Below are 19,027 nucleotides of genomic sequence, written 5' to 3'. Positions count from 1 at the left end.
TCATAATTTGGATATGGGGTGCGAACAAGATAGTCTCATATCTTGTCAATCTAGCAGAGGTGATATGTTGCATCTGTGTCCTATTTAATAGAACGTCTATGGCATGTGACACCATCAGAAATAAAGTGTGCCCCAATACCATCCCTTCCATTTGTTTCACTGACGCAGCAGCCGCCGCGACAGATTGCAAACATCGTGGTAGTGCGTGCGCTACACGGTCCAGCGCAGAATAAAAATAGCCGCACAGCCTATTTCTTCCACCTTGTTCTTGTGTCAAAACCACCAATGCACATCCTTCACTTTCACACACAAATAGTCTAAAAATGTTCTCATAGTTCGGCGTACCCAAAACTGGAGCCGAGCATAATACAGTTTTCAATCCATCAAATGCTCTCTGACATTCCTCATCCCACGGCAAAGGCATAACCGCATCTTTTCTAGTTAAATTCACTAATGGTTTCACAATTAACACAAAATTACCAATCCATTGTCGGCAATATGAAGCCATGCCTATTATGGCTCTGACTCCTTTTTGTGTCTTTGGAATAGGCATACAAAAAATACTTTCTATGTGTTCTGGCGTTAGTCTTCTCCCTCCTTTCGAAAGTAGGTAGCCCAAATAAGCCACCTCCTTTCGATTATACTGAAATTTCTTCAAACTAGCTTTATGGCCATGTGCCGCTAGGTGTGACAGTAGTAATAAAGTGCTTTCTTTGCAAATCTCCTCTGTGTCTGCAGCTAGCAATACATCATCTATCTATTGCAAAAGTACACACCCCATGGGTAATTCCAGCATGTCTAGCTGTTTTTTTAATGCTCTACTGTAAATACTTGGACTTTCCATATAACCTTGCGGAATCCGCGTAAATGTAAATGATCCTCCTCCTAATGTGAACGCGAACAAATATCTACTGTCCTTGTCCACTGGAATACTAAAGAATGCGTTTTTCAAATCTATTACACTAAAATATTCTGCTGAACAGGTATCATTGTCAATATTGTAGTGACGTCTGGCACCAGAGGAAATTGCGGATCTACTACCTTATTCAATGCACGTAGATCAATTATGAAACGGTATGGTACCTTATTACCTCCTTTTTTATAAACTGGAAGAATCGGGCTGTTGCATGTACTGCCTGTGATTTCCTCTGTTACCCCTAATTTCACCAAATCGGTAACAATACTCTTCAATCCTTTCTTTCTTTCAACCGAAATTTTGTATTGGGGTATTCGTGGTAGGGTAACACCTTCTTTTAAAATAATGTTTACTGGCTCTATCTTTAAGCATCTCACATCGTTGTCATGCATTGCCCATATACAGGTTTGTACTTTACTTAGTTCCCCTGGTAACGCTTCAGACATGAATTCTGACACAGGGGCATCGTGTGGCCATATCGTTAGAAACACTCCGTCTGCCGTGCAATGTATAACAGAACCTAGTTTTTTCAACAAATTTAATCCCAACAAATTTTCTCCACAATTTTCTGTTAGAAGGAAAGGACAATGTTCGGTAAATGGTCCTATGGTAAATGGACTGGTTTGGGCACTGGGTTTATGACTGGTGTACCTGCAAACCCTACGGAAATATTATTTTGCCCTGACAGTGGTATATTCGGAACCAAGTGATGGCCTATTGAACACTTCTGTGCTCCTGTATCTACAAGAAAGCGGTGCTCCTCATTCCCGACTCTCATTTCTACATAGGGTCCTCTCTGATTCACGGGAATAGACACTGGTTCCGACCCCTGTCCTGGGCTGTCCTATTGGGGAAATAACACATCGTCTGATGTGTAATCATTACTATTACTGTAATACATGTTTGGCTGTGTATCGAAAACATTTCCACTCTTCCCTCTATTTCCCCCACTCTGATTTCCATATTGTTGATTTTGCTGTCCCTGACTCTAGTTTGGGGCATTTTTGTTTTGGCCTTGGTTTTGATTGCCTCCATTATTATGATACTGCTGCATACTATTCCTATTTGGTCCATTCGCTCCTGGGTGTCCTCTATGCTGTCTCCTCTGACCAGACCCATTTCTATTCTGTAGATGCGGGCATTGCGCTCGCCAATGTCCTTCCTCTTTACAATATGCACACTGATTCGGCCCCACTGTTCCCCCATGCATATTCAAACTACTCCTTCCTTGTGCGTTCCCTCACCCTCTGTTATGTCCTACTACTTGCTGCATTAATACTCGTGTCTTTAGATTTATCCTATCCCTCTCATCTTGCTCTTTTCCTGCAGTCACTCTGCGCTCCTAATATTGGCCATATGCAGTACTTCGCCCAACTTTTTTGCTTGCCATGCACTCTCTGATGTCATTATTAGATCCTGAATTGGAAATTTTAACCCTCTCACATATTTGTCAACAAATAACCTCTTTCCTGCTTCTGAACCCACATCCTGCCCGCTGAAGTCTGTGAATACTTCTTCAAATCTATTACAATAATCTGTAGCCAACTCATATTTGCCTTGTACACATGCAGTCAATTTGTCCCATTGGATTCTTTTCTCTGGGTCAATTGTTTTTAACTTCTGTACTATACGTGCTGGTAACGCCGCCAGGTTCGCTCCCGGTGTCCCTTCAATTGCTTTATTTCTATCTTCTATTATCAAGTTCGCCCATGTGGCGCCAAAGGCTGTTGTGTCATCTACCTTCCTTATTTGTTTCCATATGTCTGCTAGCAGGATCACCGAGAATATTAGGTCTATATCACCCATGGTAAGCACGGATGATTGTAGGCAGGACTCTACTTCCTTGTAAAACCCTGCAAGATTCTTTCTTATATCAGGAATCATCTGCTTTATGTTATTCACCTCCTGTCTGGAAAAGGGGACATGCACATATAGGGCGGTGTAATGGGCTGGTGTCACCTGCGCCGCTGCACCGCCCACTGCAGAAATCTCCACTTTGGGCACAAAGGTAGGTGGGACCTCTCTCATAGGAAATGTCCCTCCCCCTTCTCTTAGATGTAACAATATTCCCAGATCCAATGATAGGGCAGTTTCTCCTGTCCCTCGCTCTAGTGCTCTTCTATATACTGCCATTATTTGGGCCGGCTGGCCTTATCGTTTTTTATATCTTTATCTAATAAATGTTCAACCATCGATTGTAGCGCTTTTCTTTTGATAGGCATGGAATATTCATCAAATATCTCGTGCATCTCCATTGTGGGAATACTAGGATCTGACATCCATCTAAACACTTCTCGCATACATACTTTTAACTTGTCACCCTTTTGTACTGACGACATCGAATGTCATTGTTGTATATATGGCTCTACAGTTTCCTTCCTATTTCTCCCGATATCTCTGCTCCTGTACCCAGGTGCAGTAAACATTTCGGCATAAACATTATCTAGTTCATCTTTAAGCTCAAAAAGTCTATACACATGTTCTCTCACTTCTTCATCCCTCTCCCTACAGCGTGCTAATGCATTCAAATCTAACAATCGCTGCGTTGGTAATTTCCCAATTAGCTGTTTCCATTTCTCCACCAAATATTCACCCATGCATTCCAACACTACCACCCTCATTACAAGTCAGGTGGTGGACCATGGTGCTATTAGCACCATGGTCCATGCCGAATTCCGCCATGGTGGATGGCAGAATTACCGCCCCATTCCAAGGTGAGTGGGGCGGTAATTCCCCATTCACCATTAGCCCTTCCCCATTCCCATTTTTGCCCCATAGGGCATAATGGGGATGGGGAAGGCGCTAATTACGGCACCGTAAATTACAGTGCCGTAATTAGCACCAAGGTCGCTTAGCGCCTTGGACTTTAACGCCTGCAAAAAGCAGGCGTTAAAGTGTGAATCAGGCGTTAAGGGTTAATGGCGCCGACGGCGCCGTTAAACCCTTAACGCCTGACCTGTAATGAGGGCCTACCTGTCTTTCGTTGCTTCTACGGAAGTCATATATCGAAGCCAATGTTGCCGTCCCATCATTCCCGTCTATATACATCTCTGCCTGTTGCTGCAATTCAACCTTCCTTTCTTTGCTGATTGCGCTGCGGGTTACCCTCGTGCACCCCCTTTGGTCAGTCCCACCTCTTGCCCCCGCGGTTTCAACTTCAACCCCAGGAGGAACGGATGGTACGGAGTCTGTGTCTAAGGCGGGAGGTGCGGATGGGACAATGGGAACAGGGAGTGTCTGTTGTGGGCCTGGTTGGCTAATAGGAAGTGTTACGTGCGCGGTCTGTGGCTGTGGGAGGGCCTGAGCTACCGGAGGGGGAGCTTGGACTACGAGTGGGGTCTGGGCAATAGCTACTGACGTGTCTGGTCTTACTTCTGATCTTGGGCCTTGTTTTGTATGGGTCAATATATTTTCTATCAATTTATCTGCTATGTGTAATTCTCGTTGTGGGTATATCTTTAATATATTCAACTGGTCACGCCTGCCTGCCCTTCTTAGACTGTCAGTCCACTCCTCCTCTTCTTTTTCTTCCGCTACCTCACCTTTTGATTTATGCCTGTGCGCATGCTTTGCTCTGCTTTTAAATCGGAGCATTGCTTCCTTTCTCCAGTCTTTAATAGTCTCAAATGCTGCAGGACGCGCTTTCTTTCTTATCAACACCCTTTCCAAGTTATCTATCCTCGCCATCTCAAAACTACCATTAATCAGCCACTGATGGTCTTGTTGCTTTCTGGTTTGGCTATGCCAAGTCTCACATAATATTATCGCACCCACTCCATACTTCACACACATCTCATACGCCGGCGTTCCCCCAGATGGTACAATTTGGCCATCTTCCAAAGATTGTCTACCACAGCGGAAAAACCCTGCTAGGTTGGACAATACCCCAGGCATGTTTCCAACTTCCCCCTGGTTAATCAACCTTACCTAAGGTGTTTGATTTTGCAAAGTCAATTCTCAACCAATATCAGGATGCTTTGAATCGGGGAATGACTCACCTGATAAATCAAGTCATCTGCATACTGACGCACCAAAGGACGTTGTTTCTGCGTTTCTTGGCTTCCGCCTCATTTTGGGACCCTTGCCTCCTTGTTCTCTAGCCAGGCACGTCGATCAGGAATCAGATGTGTGCAGATCTGCAAAGGAGTCTCTCATCACTTTTACAGGGCGCCCCAAACACCTCTTGATCCCGGCACGATCGTCCCGTCCTCGTCATTCTCTGCCTTTCTCAATTACAACGTTACGCGAAGGAACAAGTGGGGGAGGGTACCTATTCAGGCGCCATTTTGGAAGGGCCCCTAGGGGACCCTGACGTCTATGGAAACAAGGCGGTCACCACATACGATAGAGACGCCAGACACGATGTTGTATTCCCAAAGCTAGGGTTTTATTGCAAAGCAAAAGTCTCAGTTGGCCAACTTGGTCTCACGCCCCGCGACGTGTATCTCTAGACCTCGAGGGACGCAAGAGAGTGAATTACGTACATCAGTTACATATATACAAAATGCATATCAAACAATCAGCTATGACATGTTTAACACCCCCCTTTATTGGGTTTCTTTGAACTTGGTGTGATGATGGACATCTCCGACCACTATGACACCTTCAAACATCTATTGTAGTAACAATTTGCAATTTGTGAGTGCAAAAGCATCTTTCGGTTATTGAATAAAACACAGCGCTTCTGTTCTTGGAAGTGAACTACATACGGGGGGAGTTGCATTCCGGACCTTGCTATCTATCAGGTGCTATTCGCGTCTTGGGAGTTGACATGCTCTAGCGGGCTCAGCAAAGGGGGCCCATTAGAAAAGCATAATTCAAGCCTTTAGCAGTATTATTCTAACATATTCTACCATATAACGAGACTGGCTGGCAGCTGTGAAATGATTAAATGCCCTGCAGCTCTGCTTCAAGGCTACATTCGGGAGGGAACCGGGCATTCTTCCTGGCGCTGCCTACGTTTGTGTTTCAGCAAACTCTTGTTATCCTCACGGCCCTGCGGCCTTTTCACATACAGACAACAATGTTTCACAGTCGAGCAGTGTAAGCGGAAAATATACTGCGAAGCAATAGGAACAGAAATCAATTAGCAATGGTTAGAAAACAAAATGGCGATTCTTGTTACGTCAAAATGGTTGTTCATTGGCAAACTCGAAAACCTATATTCTCTCGTATCGTGCATGAGACTGTAGGCCCACGGCCACCAAAATGCGTTTGCGGTCTCAAAGTAGAGGTATCCGTATTTCTAGACTGACATGGTAAGGGTTCTCTAGGAGAAAGCAGACGTTTGCAGTAACTAGTTTTTCTTTTGAGATGTCTATTATGTAGGTATTTGTTTATTGGGAGTTTTTAAGGCACTATCTGCAAGAATGATTTCTTTTCGCACCCCCAAAGCAAAGGAGTGGGAGAGGAGAAGCTGATCTTTCAATGGCTCTGGTGACTTTCAGATCAGCAAAGTATAAGAGGGCACAAAGTGGGCAAAGGATACTATGGGCCTGAATTAAAAAGCATTTTTCAATGGGGAAAATCCCATTGAAAAATTCTGTTTGAAATCAGGCACTATTGGTGCAATCAGTTCATGATACAAGGTATAGTATTACAAATGAGATAAGTGCACATCAGATCATATTACAATGTATCAGTGCAAGAAGATCAGGCAACAAGTTTGCCAGTGGCAGGTAAAGTTAGCAGACACATAGAGCCTGATTTACAAAGCGACTTTCCCATTCACAAACGCTTTTGTAAATCAGGCCCATAGAGAGGAAAGCTGTGTCGCAGTACATTTTACGTTTCTTTTGGAAATGGAGATGGTTTTTGGCAAATCTGATGGAGTTTGTGAGGTTTTCCAGACGGAGGTCACATTGGAATCTTGAGCTCTTCTTTGGAAGGCAACACTAACCACAGACATAGATCCAGAGGATCTCTTGAGCCTAAAGTGGGCATATTGCTTCATTCTTTGCATAAGGTAGATTGGCACAATGTTGCAAAAGGTTGTGTGGACAAGGCTGAGTGCTTTGAGTTGGATTCAGGCAGCCAATGGATGGAGAGAAGTTCTGATGTGGTTCAACAGCAAGAATGAGTCTAGGTGCTGTTTTGAATGGTCTGGAGAATTTGAACGAGGTTTGCGGAAAATGAAGGAGAATATAAGAATAGTTAAGGTGAGGTAGAACCCAGGTGACCTGGATTCCTGATGCTATAGTAAAAAAGAGAAAGGACCTGTTTCAATAAACAGAGCTGGAAGTGGGATTTCTTTGATACTAATTGTACATGAGGGGACAAGGTGATAAAAATGATGAATATAACTCTAATGATCTTTACAGATGCTGTGAGGAAAGGAGGAGCACCTAAGGACGAAGACCAAGGCAACAAGGGAACTATGGAAGAGCCAGACTAGAATATCTGTGTCTCCAGAAAATTCAGACAAAGTCTGTTGTTATCCACCCAGTCCTTTATCTAGAGGTCACAATCAGGAAGGTGTTTGCGGCCAGCATATATTCCACAGAGTTTGCATGCAATGTGTATGTCATCTACATAGGTCTGAAAAGTAGGAGGAGGGATTGCATATAAATCAATTATATTTGTTCTTTTATTACAACCTTAATACCAGAGATTGGTTTCTAAGCATAGGATGGGGGTTCAAACCTGTGTTGGCTGCGTTGTCTTGCTTCCAAGACAAACGTGTTGCCCCTGAGCTGTCCCCACCACAAATAAACTGATTTATGTATTTATGATTTTATTTGAGTGAAAAATGTGTTTAGTTGTGCTGCTACCCAGAAGGCCTCGGAGTGCCTGACAGCCATTGCAAACTGAAATGTGACTAACATTTCTGCAAAGGGGTGATGGTACTTATTAAAAGAGAGAACCAAAGCTGAATGAATTAACGTTTTATAATTTGGATCTCAGAGAATGTATGCACTTTGGATTCACAAAGGCCTTCACGTTTGTAAATGCAACCAGCAGTTGGAATGAGACCAATGACAATCACAGAAGTGGTGTTTTAGAAAATCCCTTTTTATGGGAAAACATGCATTATCTGTCATTAGAATAGCCTATTTTATCAGAACTTAACATAAGACCTATGACTTGCTTGGCCGTTGTTCACATTGAAAGCAAGCCATGAAAACAGAAAGTGATCTATTTGTTAAAGAGTGGGTGAACAATTTGGAAGCTTTGCATTTGCATATATCATAAAATGAATTTTAACTTTGACATTGTCCTGGGTTCATACAGTCATTTGAACATGAAACCACTTACATGTTTACGTATCTGCGTTTACCAAACTTGTAAAGTTATTTAGAGGTGAAAGCTTTGTCGTTTGGGCCTCCTGACTCCTGAGATTGACAACCTTGCCAGCTTCTGAACCTACTTGGCAGTCATTGCAAAGCAGCAGAGAGAGACCAGGGTATTTGCGCGTGTTGATTTGGAGTAGGCTTTGAAGTCAGAAAGTAGATAGATGGATTTTCTAAAAGCAGCATTTTCGACAGAGCTTTAAAAGAAAATAATATTTGCTATTTTTACATCGAATAAAGGAAGGCCTGTTTGAAAGGAATGTGTATTTAGAGGGAAGACGTTAGAGCTGTTTCTTTCGTTAAGTGCATTCCACACAGGACTTGAGACAAGTGTATGCTTTGTTTTTATACATAGAGAGAAAAAAAATAATTATTTAAAGAGATCCTTTGGCGATTTTACCAAGAATGCGGACTGCAGCCTGTGCAACTTTGTCTTTCAACATGAGACAGATTTGAGTTTCTTTGAATGGATTTTGAACTTTCTTTCCAGCTGATTGTGCACCCTGTAATTCAATGATAACACATTGTGGAGTGTGCTACATTTTGGATGCTCTTGATTACAGCACTCCTTTTGGGGAACTGTACATAATCGGACTTGGCAAAGGGTGGTTGTAAACTGCTCACTGTGGAGTTTACACTATGAACTTTATGAACTGCACATTAGCGAAATGGCACACACCCTCAATTGTATCAATACTTGATGTGTAGGTCATTGTTAGAGAATTTATTCTTGGGAGGTGGTTTAAAGTCGTTGTACCACTACCTTGCATGTTTGAGGATATTGTGTCTGGTAGTTGAATGGGTATACAACATTAAAGAAAACACTTTGGATTATACACGAACTTGATTTGTCCACTTTCTTTGAAAACATTGGGCCGGGGTTCTAGGAGGTGCGACTTGAAAGTTATTTTGATCAGCGACATCACCTAATTCAGGGGAAGCAGATGTTTCTGGTGAGATGCACATCTGAAGTACTGTCTCCTTAATGGAAAGAGGCTGGCCTTCTGCGTGAAGGGGTCATGCCTGAGCAGGAAAAGCTATTTGAGCCATAGCAGTATCTGATAGGTAGCTCTTGCAAAATGATAGGTCAAACGTCGAATGCAAGAAGTGGAATAAAGCTTGAGTGGAAGCAGCTGTTTCTGCCGGGCTGTACCTCTCAGGTAGCATGTTCCCATTGGCAAGTGAAGGGGCCTTTGCAGGGAGCAAAGTGAAGGCTGATGGAAGACAAAGACGTCTGTTTCTGGAGAGCTGTGACTATTTGGGGGCATTGGGCAATGAAAAGAGGGGGTACATCTGCATCGCGTGGAATGCATATTGACAGCAAATAGGCTCTGCTGACTCTCAGGGCATCTTTTCAAAATGAAATTGGCGAGTGCTTTCTTTTAGTGCAGAACGTATCATGAGGATAAGCAGCTGTTTCTGTGGAGTTTTACATGAGGACTGGCACCAGCCCTCCAGCTATTTGGAGACAGACATCCATGCACCTGTGTTCAAAGTGTAGCTTGCAGGTGACAGGATTTAAAGGGCCATCGCCTGCCATGTGTGTTGTCAATTACCACTCCATTATCATGTGCAGAAATCGTAATAATTGCTTGATTAGAAGTACGGGTGTTTGTAGGCATTTCATTGTAGGCAGGCATCTGAAAGCATTATGCTAATTACCAGAGAAACTGTGCTATCAGGGTATAGTAGCGTTCACCATACAAATCAATTGTAACAGACAAGAGTCAGTAGGACTTGCAATTTAAAAATGTCACTCCCCCACAAGAAGAACTTAAATGTCCCTAGTACAGCGACTGTCTTAGTCTGAGCTGGTAAACCGCCTATCTAAAAGGGACAGAGAAAAGATTGGCCCTCCACTAAACTATTTCAAAAAAGTGCAAGCCAATGCAAGTATTGTCCTTGGTGATAGAAAATGCCCACAGCCCACAGGGTTGTGGCCACTACAACTTCTGATGTTATTCCTCCCTACTGAGAGAAGCATATGTCCTCTATTCCCAAAGTAGACCCATCATGTGTGTGAGTGACTGGACAAGAAGTATTGTCGGGCCGGAAAATTATTCAGTGTGGCAGGGACGTAATTTCACCAAAATGCCAGGGGTAGGGAAGTGACATCACACGACCTTGACCTCTGATGACATCACACGAAGTGATGTCATTTGACCCCACCCCGAAGTGACATCACGGGAAGCAATGAAACACAAGCTTTTACCCCTTAACAAACCAGAAGTGTCATCACACAGCATTGTTCCTAAGGACACGACAACAAATACGGTTATGATATCATTAATGTGATATACATTTCATACAAGAATGGACCACCATATGTATCGTTAATATCAGTGTGTATAGGCCCACATTACCAAATTACTGTGAATGGAAGCAGACATCCAAGGCCAAATGATAATGATGTGTTATTATATAGCACTTAAGCTTAAGCGCTTTATATAGAACAGCTACACATACAATATCACCCAGTCTGCATTGGTGCTTATATATCGACCTCAGATGGATGAAAGGCTGAGTTGGCCTTGCCGGCATTCAAACATTGCAGCAGCGAGTGCTCAACCCACAGAGCTATCTTACCAGCTACAGTAAAATGAGCAATTACATGTCTGAATGTTCTCAAAGTCAGAGGCAAATTACACTCTGTAGTCGGTACCGTTAAAATGGTGATTTAACAGCAGATCAGTTAAGGTGCAAAGTTGGCCACGTGTCTACGTGGATGTACTTTTCAGGCTTCAGAGGTTGGCAAAACAGGGAAAGCAGCACACTCACGCGACATCCCATACTCTGGGCACCCTTACCTCATACATGCAAGCAAACTTCCCGAACAGAATGCCATGGAGACAGGAAAGAGACACATTACAACAAATCATTAATTGTGGCTCTCTTCTGCTGTGGTTATTTTTGACCTGCTTTGAGGCCAGCAACATTTATTAGTTTGGTGAGAGAGAGCGCGAGAGAGACAGATAGAGAAAGAGAGAGCAAGAGAGAAAGAGAGGAGAGAGAGAGAGATGGAGAGGAGAGACAGAAAAAGTCAGAGAGCGATGGTAAGAGAGGAAGCGATACAGTTCAGAGGAATGTTCTGACAGGCTTTAATTAACCTGCAGACTAGACAATGAGATTGCCTGGTTTACATCATCATCCGTCATTGCAAGGTACAGTTGCTATACTCATGCTAACCCATGCTCCAGTCCAGAGGTCACAGGAGGTCGGCAGAGGTTGCAACTGTGACCACAGAGGTCACACTTGCGACCTCTGGCGACCTCCAAATGATGTCCCTGGAGTGTGGAATAGAATCTAGTTACATCTGATAGGGATTTCCATGTTACTTTATTCAATCCTCTCCCAAATACGTAGCTGGTCTACCGTATTGCATCATGCACAATGTATTTCTTAAAAAGTGAGTTAAAAACAAACAAAGTATTGCTTTATCATAGTACCCAAAGCCTTGGTCAAATGATATCTCTCTAAAAGGTCGACCATTTTCAGTGATGTGTATAATGTTGTCACCTTCATCAGGACGAGAATAACAAACCTTTCTTAGTTTGGGGTAAAACCAGAAATCAAATTTTCCTTCTCTTGTGCTGATTCAGCCTCTACTTGCTCACTGAGGGATAAACATGAGGAAAACAGTTTCTCAGTCTCTTGCCTAATTTAACAAACTATAAAATGCATAGATAACTGGTAGCTTTAAGTGATGTAATGGATTATTGAGAAGCCACCCTCAACACAGGGAGTTCCTTCTCTACCCAAGCTAAGTGTCGAACAATACACGGTTAATGTTGGTTCTTTGTATTCAGCCCTATCTCCAATTCATTTAATATCCCTTGGATCCCTCCCCCTGAGCTAAATATTACGAAACTTGCACTGAAATGTCAAACACCACTTTATCCATGGCACAACACAATAAACTTCTCTCAACATAAATGAATCACACAAGTGAGTTCCAAAGAACACAAATCACAATTCTTTACTTTCTACAAATGTCCCTTCAAGAAATAATTAGCACTGGTCGGTGAGCACAATTTACATATGTAGTGCTGTGCAATTTTGATTTTCCTGCACGCTTGAAATGGTAGCAGTTTGGTGTTTCAGTTTGTTTTAAGACTCCCCTACTATTGTGAGGTGCATTTGGCAGCCCCCAACAGAAACCCCCCTACAACAAAAACCACATTTCCACATTTCAGCCAAAAGTGGCTGTGCTTTCCCTGGCGCAGGGATGGCAAGCTTAAACACTGCCACTACAAAAAATGGCTGCATTTACTTATTTAATCTAAATCAAGGAGAAAATCACCTATGCTCAGAACGGCATCCCCTTGTTCTGTTCTGTCATGCTGAATACTAAAGCTGCACACTTGACACCCAAGACGGCTTTGCAATTTACACTTGATTTCATTTTTCACAAAGTTTTGCCCTTCATGGAAACCACTCCAGGCATGTTTTATTTCTGCTGAGTAGCAAGAAGTGAGGCAAAAACATTCCCAGAGCAGCTAATGTACTGGGAAATAACTTGAAAGACAAAGATTTCGGATTTCTACTGACACTCGGCTTGAATTTACTTTTGAAAATGAATTAACCCGCTCAAAGTACTTCAAAACAAAGCGCTCTCTCTCTTGCTATATGTCAATTACCACAAGCCCATTTTCCAAGCATATCCCTGTGTACAGAAACTGACCAGAGCTATAAAAAGCCTTCAGAAAGCAAATGCAAAGAAAACTGCATCTTGTGAAATGAAATGAAGGAAAATAAAATGAACCTGTGTAAACCTACTCTTCCACACAGCGAAATGACACTTTGAAAACTAAATGGGAAATAATACTGTAGCTCGCTCAGAAGCACAATTTTACTTTTGGGGAGAGGGGCTGCAAAGACATATGTATATTGTGCTCTGTGTGTTTCCTGCCAAAAAGAACTTTAACAGCCTGGCTGAGGCTCAGGCCTTCCTGTCAGACCACTTTGGTTTAAAGGCAAATGTGGCACCTCCCAGTGAACTGACACTGCCAGGGCAGGGGCCCTGTTCTTATGGACCTGACAAGTGTGATAATTACAGGCTCCCTCAGACCGCCTGGCAGAAATGCTCCCAAGGACAAAGGAAGAGTCAAGCTCTGTGTTTGCCTCAGAAGTGGAATTCCTCTACATTTAAACTGGAGGACCTCAAATGGGGCGAGTGGGGGGTCGTGGCAACCCCTTTCCAAGCTGACCAAGAGAAGACATTTTGGCTGGGGGGTTGGAAAGACCACCCACATTTGGGGACAAATACAGCCCATTTGATTTAAATACCTTTTACATTAAGACATTTATTGCAGTAATCTGAATAAGCAGTAATGTGAGAGTATGACAGTGTTTATTTGATTTTTGGACAAGCAAAATTAGGCTATGTGTGTCTTCCTATCATGTGGTGAAAGGACATGGCAGAAAAAATGTAGTTTGGTGTGAAACGACACTTGAGGAATATATACCAAATGCTAGTGTGCATTTGTGTAGCCATTTGCAGAATTGTAGATATTATATTTTTCTTAAAAACATCAAAATTGTGCCCAAGGATGAGGCAACAGTGCAGAGAATTAGCTTTTGAACCGACATATTAATTGAGAAATATGGGATCTGGCTATCTGATTTTTAGGAGGGTGACAATTGTAAATATAAGAGTTTTGTTCCATAACTTGTTTTGGTAAAAGTAACTGTGGTTAAGCAAGTCATTAAACACACACACAATCTGATGTCACTTACCTGGAACCAATCTGCCCACAGGGAGGAGGGGACACCCATACCCTGACCTATCCCATCCAAGGGGTATGTTCAGATTACTTCCACCCACATTGTAAAAAATCTCTGATGTCCCTCTGCCTACTTAAGGTGGTAGACAGGGAGGCAGACAGGGAGGTAGGCAGGGAGGCACAGGAGATTCAACATTCAAAATCCACCCTGCAGGATTCCAAGACTCCCGAACCAGGTCCAGAGGTAGCTGATCCAGATCCAGGGAGAACCACCTATCCTGATCCAGATCCAGGCAGAACCACCTATCTAGATCCAGGCAGACCCAATAATCCAGGGAGAAAAGAAGAGAGGCTGATGATCCCCTTTAGGAGAATCCAGCAACCAGACTCTTTGCCCAGCTGATGGATCCCGCTGTCCAAAGAGACCAGACACCTTTTGTCCAGCTGTTCTCTAAAGGAGAGCCAAGCTGCTGCCCAGTGAACATATCCTTGCTTCACTGTCCAGAGACCCGGTTAACTGTCCAAGCTACCCAACTCAAGTGCATTTTGTAAGTATCACCCTCCTCAGTACCAAAAAGCTACATACACAGCTCTTTTACCTTGCATTCTGTCCAAATCCTATATAAATCCCATAGGAACCCTATTATTGTCCCCTATTGTAAGCCTGTTCTGTTTATCCAGTCCTCAGAAGAATATGTGTAGTATATATCTGTTAGTGTAATTCTTTTCATATCATTTTAGTCGTTTCTCTAAGTCCTTAGTACCATATTTGAAATAATTTAAGTAATTCCCCTTTTAGGATGAATGCAGCACAAATTGGTTAAGATTGCAAATTAACCTCCATGTATGCAGTGTCTTTCTTTAATAATCTAGCCCCTAAAATACAATGAAATAATCTCAGTAGAACAAATCATTTTGTTAACAAAACAGTTTTTTGCCTGTGTGATTGCTTTAATTATAAAATCTGATTTCCATTCTCACAAAGAAACCCATTGTGTCACTGCATAAAAAGTAATCCTTTAACTTTAGTGTTCTATCTGTTATGCGCCTTTGTACCCCATCAGAGAAAACGATTTCCGATTTTGACTGTTTAGCCCATTTCCTTAGCTGTTTGCTTGTTCTAAAATCTGTGTAGAAAAAGAAATTGCATCTTTGCCACGTGGGATTTGTGCTGCATTGCTTTCCATCACAAAGTTGATTTTCTCACCTGTATTCTTGCTGCTTTAGGACCTTGCCCTGTAGCTTGTAAGCTTTCTTGCTGCTCTATTACAGTCGCACAATTTCTTGTCCTATACATTCTACCGCACATGTAGACTGACATCTAATTATCCAGTGAACTCTGACTGCCATTTTGCTCCTTTTTCAAGGGTTTCATTTACATTTTGGCCTCCTATTCTGGGGTGGTAGATCTTATTTAAATCAGATTTTTCCCTTATTTGTGACTCCTTGCCACTTCTTTCCACCCAACCAGAATGTAGACAGCAGGGGCTTGGTGGAGTGTTGCAGGGGGAGTGCATAACAGTTCTGCCATATATAAGTATGACAAAACGTGATCTTTCTTCCATCTCCATTTATAACTCATGTATCTGATGTCAGCAAGTTAAATTAAGTGTATTATAAAATTCTGCTGTGTATTATCACCACACTGGTGATTGCCACCCTACATTTGATTTGTTTAATTTTGCATTTAAATGTAAAAATAAATAAATATTTAATTATTACACACAGCCTGGTTCATGGTCCATTGCGACACAGGGTGTTTGTTGTGAGATGGGTTGGATGCCTTCTCAAAGCACAATCCGAAATCAATCAAATTAAAAGTGTTTTTACTGTGCGGCACATCCCTTACCAGTGGAAAGAGTCCTGGGCTGGAGTGTGCCGCGTAGTAAAATCTGTTACACTATGGTCTGGGTTGGGTACAGAAAAATTAGGATGATTGAAGAATTTAGGATTTCAGACCCCCTCCATTGAAGGGCCTGTGTTGTGGAAGCGGGATGGTAAACATTGGTGTGATTTGAGAATTTAGGCTTTTCAGCCCCTCTCCCACCCAGGCCTGTGTTAGGGGAATTTGGCCAAAAAGATTGGACTGATGTAAGAACAAAGACACCCCTCTTCCTTAAAGAAGTCATGGTCAACAGGACAAAACAGATTACCAAATTGAATTATAGGCTGTAGCTTTTCAGTGCACACTGGGAAGTGAGCTTTGGTAATTTCGAATTTTAACAAAATCACTCCATAGTGTTCTGCCAAAGGGAATAATTAAATTAATATTTTTTGTTAAATAGGCCAAGGAACTACACAGTTTTGCCCCTCCCCCCCCCTATAACGGGAAAGCAATTAAGGTGAGCAGACTCCCCTCATCATTTGGTCTCACAGGGTTCAGTTCTACTTACATAGAAAGCCTGTTTAAAATTCAAGAAAGTCAGCTGCATGTCAGGTCCCCCTGGATGGATAGGGCAGGAATCTGGTCACAACTTTCCCAGGATGGCCCCCAGCTCTCCACCATAGGGTACAGTCAGCATTTTTTAGGCCTCCCCAGAAATAGACAGCTTCACCCAGATGCACTCTCAGCAATCTCCTCTGGTGTTTCTTTGCAGCTGCCAGATGGAAATTTCAGCAGCTCATCTTGGATGGTAAATTTCAACAGCTCGGTCTCTTTGTCATAGTGCATTCCTCCTTATATAGCAGCGATGACACCATCAAGTTTACATTCTTGGAGGAGAACCCTACAAGAGTTCTTGCAAATAGGGTTGGACAGTCACCCTTCTCTCTCGTCCCAACTCCTGTCTCAATAAAAGGATTTGTTTGAGAGTCTGGAGCAGACATATGGCATTTACCATTTGTAATCGCCATTTGTTCTCATGTCAAATTTTGGCCAAAATCTAGTTATGTGGCAAAACTTAAACACCATGATTCATGGATTATTTGCGCCGAAGAAAATGGGATTTGTGCGCCATTCTGCCCGCAAATCCCCATTTGTTAAACAGGGATTTGAGGGCAGAATGGCGCATAAATCCAGTTTTTTCGGAGCAAATAATCCATGAATTAGGGCCCATAACTTCACTCGCAACTGCCATAATATATCTATCATATGATTTAGCTAATTGTCTGGAATTAAAAAAGACAACAGCCAGATGCTCGCCATTATGCACTGCCAAGTGGCAATTTTCTGCCATTTTCACAAAAAGTTTAACCATTAGGAACATGCAATTTATTCCATGTATTCCTAATTTCACCCTCCAGCATTAGCAACTCCCAAATTTGGAACATTTTCAGATTAGCCAGAAACACATTTTAGATGGCCATTACAGTTCCATGAGTCGTAGGTGGATGAATGTTATATCTCCAACATCGCCTGGTAATTACCTAAAAAGTGACACATAAATAAAGAAAATCTGATATATGGTTCCTGAGAAAAAAAGCCTAAATGATAATAGTCCTTTTAAACAAAGGGAATCTTCATATGTACAAATATGAGCTTCCCTTCCCCCACACCATGTGCCACTCTGGGCCAGCCTGTAACCAGAGTTTGTATTAGTCTCTTTGGGTTTGAAGCTTGCTTTTTGAAGTTGGAGTTTCAACCTCCATTAATTGTAGCCCCCATTTTCACACCTCCTGCTTATGTTTTGGCCATGCATCAACCAAAGGAAATTGTCCTGAAGAGGCAGCCCAGCTTTCAGGGACAACACCTTTCAGGCAGGCCACACTTTATAGCAGTTGTAAAATAGCTTGGGGGATGTAAACCAGAATTTCCATGAGGGAGTTCTTTGTGACATTTATCCCTCAGCAAGCAAACACTGTCTGCCTGGGGCCTAAGGATATTTTTCATGGAAGCAAAGTGGGCTTTTCTTTTTAAATGTTTGTAGGTATTCTGCATGCGAAACATAATATACCTTACTTTATGTCGACACGCACCATGTCTTTTCCAAGCCATTTTTATGTTAGCAGGGGTACATGTTTCACATTTAAACTGCTTTAACTTGCAAGCACACATGCAAAGCCATTTTTATGTCAGTGTTTAAAAATTGTGTTATTGTTGTGAAAGGGACCTCTGAATTTCTTCTTCCTTTGTGTATTAAAATGTTGCTTTTCCAACAGTAATGACAGGTAGGCCTTTTTCACACAGACCTTCAGTTTGGGGCCTTTGATTACATCCCACAGTGAGCCACAGAATATCTACAGATGGCTTTCCTGCCCTAAGCGTGATTCCACCAGTGTGTCCTTTGAAAAACAAAATCCTTCTCGTAATTATGGTTTTGTGCATATTCCATGTTGTTCACTGCTCACAATATCTGAAGGGTTCAAGCACACAAAAGTACTGAGTTTCCAAAATAGCCTCAAATTGTGTTCATTGTCACAACTTCACTTCATATAATTGATGTACCAAAACACTTCAATCATTCCTCACCTTGTGTCAACACGTTGCGGTAATTGAATTATCATCTGGTGAGGCAAATATCCTCTCGCTCCATTCAGCATTATGAGGTGTAACCCCACCAGTGCTGTTATGAACATGGTGACATGATCACATAAATTATTGCACATGCAATGCTCACGTCATATGGTTCCTGTGATACGATCAGCCATCTCAAAGTGGTTTCCCATGTAAAGCTAGAATACCTGCCTCTGCTGCTGCTAACATTATTTAAACCTACAAGGGTCTGAAAGCACCCAGTCCGATTTACGCATTCGAATACTCTTGCTATATGACTGGACAGGGAAAACACAGGTGAATGAGCCCCAGGTTAAGTGTGTCCTAAAGCTCATACCCTTGTGAATAATCAAGGTGATCTGGAGTGTGCAGGTAACATCCCCGAGATGCCCAAAATCTGCAGGCATTGAAAAACATCAAAACAGTATATTCAAAGGAATTCGAGAATGCAGTTCATTGCTTCATACTATTTTAGGTGCTTCTAAAGTGAGCACTGTATCCACTATCCCATTCCTATATCATGCTCAACTGTCCTCGCCCATTTCTCATGTTTCTACCTCCTGTCAGAGGGGCATGGTATCACAAGCAGACACTGACACAAGAGCTGCAAGTTTCAAAACCTTTATTGATACTTTAAAAGGGGTTGGAAAACTCCTAGCTTGCCGTA

The sequence above is a fragment of the Ambystoma mexicanum genome, chromosome 12, assembly GCF_040938575.1.
Source record: "Ambystoma mexicanum isolate Mex_15411 chromosome 12, UKY_AmexF1_1, whole genome shotgun sequence".
In the NCBI taxonomy this organism is placed as follows: Eukaryota; Metazoa; Chordata; class Amphibia; order Caudata; family Ambystomatidae; genus Ambystoma; species Ambystoma mexicanum.
The sequence above is the reverse complement of the archived record's forward strand: the minus strand, read 5'-3'. Positions refer to the sequence as shown.